Genomic DNA, 5,023 nt, shown 5'->3' with positions numbered 1-5,023 from the left:
TGGATAGCAGGAGACAGGTATCAATATGCTGATACAATTGAAAGTGCCAAAGGAGGCACAAGAGATGGGAGGATGTCAGATGAGACAAGTGCTTTCACCCCACAGGAAAAGGGCTGAAATGGGAGTGGCTGAGTTATCAAGTAAAGAAAATTTATTATCTTTGCTTCACTGTTCTGGACTGAGAAGTAAACATCTTACAGCAAAGTAGGTGTTAGTATTTAAAATATGGAAAGAAGTTCTAATTCATTGATGCACAGTTTTGATACTTTAATGGCAATTTCCAGTTTCTGACAAACACCTAAAGGAAGATGGATTTATTTGGCTAGTGTACTTCAATAGGGTAATTTAGATCTGTATGCATCTAAACAACTAATCCAATGCAGTGTCTGTTAGTTTCCATGACCACAAAATCGTAGCAAAATACTGCTCTGTTAGTAAAGGAATTGAGACTTGGTGAAAGTTCTGCAGATCTGGTTGGTATAGACAGGGAAAATTATAGAAATGGAAAAAAATGTCTTATGATTATCAGCTTGCATCCTGAGTAATGGTATGGCTGTAGGGAATAAATTAATCTTGTAAAAGTGGGTTTGGCTGTATGTGAAGGTAGGTTTGCTTCATGTGCCTGAGGTAGAAAATGGACGGAAGGACAAAACAGTAAAAGACAATGGAAAGAGGCTTGAATTGTAATCCTGTTTGAATGAAAATACTCCAGGTTAAGCAATAAGAAAGAGTAAGCAAAAATATGTACTCTTTTTACCTTAATAGAAAATACTAGCATTGTGTCACAATGAATACTGATCTAAATCAAATTAATTGTGCTGCCACTAAAATGTATTTCAACACTGTGATCCAAACCTTCATCATTCTCACATTTAAATCCTGTGCATGGATATAAATACTAAACTTCTTCAGTACATGAGGCCACATGAGCAATAGGCGTAGCACATGCATTGAAAGCCACAGAGTCACCAGCTCTGTCACAGCACTGGGGTTTCCTCCTCAAACTCCTTCTCATCCAGGCAGACGAGCTGGCACCAGGGTCCCCTGATGCAAGACAAACCAAAAAGGAAAGGCATTGGAGCAAATATCTGTGGTTAAGATAGCTCTGTCATTGTCAACTAAGGAAAGAAATCTCAGCCATTGCTTCCTTTCCAAGGGAAGTTTGGAGATGTTTTCCCTTCCTTCTGAATTTCTTTTTGGTTTTTTGGAGTTGTAGTTCCTCCCACAGAACACAAATTGCAAATTTCAAAGCAGCTGTAATTAAACTCAGTCAAGAGTATAATGAAAACAACTTTTTTTTTTTTTTGTAAAAAAGGAAGGATAGAAAATTAAAATGCACACAGTCAGTGATTGGTAAAATAGTAGATCATCACATAAATTTGCATTAATTGCACAAAAGCTGAAAGTACTTCATTAAATACTTTCATAATACAGTAACCTCTTTAGAAAATTATTTCTGGTTTAAGCATGTAAATAATTACATACTCTGTGTCCCATGTAGTTTTATCTGCCCAAGCAAAGGGGAACAGAGTGTTACAGCTCAAAAGCACACTGATTTTCAAGCAATTGATTAAAAAGAACAAGTGTTTTAATGATGTTCATCAAAAGTGCTGTACGTATATGAATTGTATATTCAAGTATCTGAGAATTTGAATTCTTAAGATCAGTTCAGTAAGGAAAAACCAAGTGTATAAATGATGTATTGTTAGGAATCAGAGCTGAAGATAAGGATTTGAGAGTAAATCTGATTAATTTCAATGTAAATGAGCAATGTGATACTGAATGTAAGTATGAGGATGTGACTGGTCCATGTAAGTCCCTGTTGCAATGCTTATAGTGAAAACTTTGTATTCTTAATGAAAGATCTTATTCATGGTGACATTTAAAATCAGTCTCTATTCTTAGAAATTTTTATTTCCACAGTATTTGAACATTTTACAACAACAAATACTGCTATTCTTGTAACTCTAGTCTGACATTAGACAATTTCTCTTTTTGCAAAATGTTGGGATTGCAAAGTTCTCCCATTCTAGATTAGGAAGAAAAGTGAAAAATCAGATAGAATTTACTTGGAATGGCCCAGAGGTTGCTGTGAATTTATCAGGAGCCCTGAGAATTTTTTTTTTTCCCCTGGAACTTCTGTATCCTGTAAAAGAATGACCACAGTACACCACAGCTGAAGTGAGTGTCCAGAGTATTCTCCTGGAGAAACCAGCTGCCTATGGCTTGCAAGGATAAACTCTTTGCTGTATAGAAAACAGGCTGGATGTCTGGGCCCAGAGAGTGGTTGTGGCTGGAGTTACATCCACCAGTGGTGTCCCCAGGGCTCAGTATTTGGATCAGTCCTTTTTAACATCTTTATCAATGACCTGAACAAAGGGAATGCGTGCATCCTCTGCCAATTAGTAGATGGCACCAAGTTGGGTGTGAGTGTCCATCTGCTGGAGGGAAGAAAGGCTCTGCAGATGGATCTGGACAAGCTGGATCAATGGGCTGAAATCAGTTCCATGAGATTCAACAAGTCCAAGCGCCATATCCTCCCCTTATGTTGCAGAATCACAGAATCCCAGAATTAGCAGAGTAGAAAGAACCCACAAGAATCATTGAGTCCAATTTCTGGACCATCCCCAAAAGTCACACCATGTGCCTGAGAGCACTGACCAAATGCTTCTTGAACTCTCTCAGGTGTGGGGCTGTGACCACTTCCCTGTGTAGCCTCTTCCAGGGTCCAACAACCCTCTGGTGGTTTTTCTAACCTTTTTCTAATATCACAACTTCAGACCATTCCCTTGGGCAGCACTACAGGCTGCGGGCAGAGTGGCTGGAAAGCTGCCCAGTGGAAAAGGACCTGGGGGTGCTGGTCAGAAGCTGAACGTGAGCCAGCATGTGCCCAGGTGGCCAAGAAGGCCAATGACAGTGATTGTTCCCCTGTATTTGGCACTGGTGAGACCACATTTTAAATCCTGTGTTTTGTTTTGGGCCCCTCATGACAAGAAAGACATTGAGGTGCTGAGTGAGTCCAGAGAAAGGCAAGAGAGCTGGGGAAGGGTCTGGAGCACAAGTCCTATAGGAGCAGCTGAGGGAGCTGGGGGTGTTTAGCCAGGACAAAAGGAGGCTGGGAAAAAATCTTACTGATCTTTACAACTCCCTGAAAGGAAGCTGTAGCCAGGTAAGGGCCAGTCTCTTCTCCCAGTCAACAAGCGGTAGGAGGAGAAGAAATGGCCTCAAGTTGTGCCAGGAGAGATTTTGATTGGGTATGAGCAAAAATATCTTCCAAAAATATTGTCAAGCTCTGGAACAGGCTGCCATGGGGAGTTGTCATCCCTGAAGGTATCTAAAGGACATGTAGATGGTGTAGATGGGGCACTCACGGACGTGGATTAATGTTTAGCTTGTCAGTGTTTTGTTTCAGTTGGATTTGATAATCTTAAAGGTCTCTTCCAACTTAAATGATTCTATGATTCTATTATATTTTTTTGTTTATTTTAGCAATAGTCTCTAGGTCACCTTGACAGAATGTTTTATAAAAACATTTAATTCCTAATGCAATGAAGACATGGACAGATTCCTGAAAAAAGTTTCATTTTTTTCAGTTTTATCCAAAGAAGAACTTAATTTTGCTATTTTAAACATCAGACTCAGAGGTGGGAGTTTGCCATTTCCCCAGATTTTAGATTAGATTTGGGAGTGAATAGTAATTATAAATTTCATCCAAAAATCCAGAAATGATTGGCAGTTTCCTAGATCCTGACCACGGATCTTCACAATTTTTCTGTCCTGTAAATAAGAGGGAAAAAGCTATAGCTGCCCATGTGATATGTATTGCAATTGTAAATTTTTTTTGAGACAATGCAAAAAGGCCTTTCACATTTCCAAATGTAAATGGAAAACCTGCTTTGGCTTCCAGTTGGTAGATTCTTCTAGTCTTCACTTCTGATTTTGTTTCAGCTGACTACAGGAAGGAGGCATTAGCTCAAATTAGCTCAAACCTATTTTAAGACAGCAATGGGCAGGTAGCACTATAATGGGTTAAACAGCATTTTTCAAAGGAGTTTTCTTTCAGAACTGCACTTTTAGGCACCACCTGAATGCTTTGCATCCAGAAGGATCCAGCAGTGTGTCGGAGGCAATCTGGAGTCCAAGTGCCTTGGAAAGAGAAGGCATAAGAGTATAAAGCTCCATACATATTGCAACTACGGTAGTAAACACCCACTATGTGTACAGTACATTTGCTGTTTTCAATCATAAATGTAATTTCCTTTGTGAACCTATGATTAAATTATATCGTACATTAGTTAGGTAGAAGTGCCTTGCTTTGTTCAGTTATAGCCAATTAGCAACCAAGAGATGCACTTCAGGCCCAATTTCCTCCTTAAGGTGAATGTGTGAAATGTCAGTGTGTATCATTCATCTGTTTGTCACTTCTGGGGAGCATTACTTGTTACCTACTTGTAAAAGATGTTTCCTTTATTTTTGTAGTGCTGGCCCCAGCGCTTCACTAATGAATGAAGCATTTAGGCTTGTATTTTTTCCTAGGTCTAATGACAAAGATCCAATTGTATTAGATCATTTCTCTCCCTCTTCTAAAAACTAAAACATTTAGCTGAATTACAATTTAACAGCTGACTCTGCAGGCCCATGCAAATCAAAATGAAATCTCAAAAATGCAGATGTAGTCATCAGTGTGCTAATTAATAATTTGTCTGCTGCCTCTCCACTCCAGATCTTCACTGCAATTGTAAAACAGGGGGGAGGAAGTATCTTAGGGTCATATTCCACCTGATCTTCCCGAGGGAGTGAGCACGAAGCATGCTTCATGTGCCTGGATAGGAAATGTGCCACTTCCAGGAAAGCAGCAGAAAGGCTCTCTCTCCAGGATGGAAACAGCTGCCTGAAGCTCCTGGCTTGTGGATGTGCATCAGCAGTGATCACGGGCAGAGGGAGATGCAATTGCTTTCATCTCTCTGTTAGCAACAAGAACAAGGGTACAGAGGCCACCATGCACCAAACTGTCCATGTGGCC

This window comes from Lonchura striata, chromosome 4 (genome assembly GCF_050655825.1).
Source record: "Lonchura striata isolate lonStrDom1 chromosome 4, ASM5065582v1, whole genome shotgun sequence".
NCBI classification, from domain to species: Eukaryota; Metazoa; Chordata; class Aves; order Passeriformes; family Estrildidae; genus Lonchura; species Lonchura striata.
Note: the sequence above shows the minus strand (reverse complement) of the source record.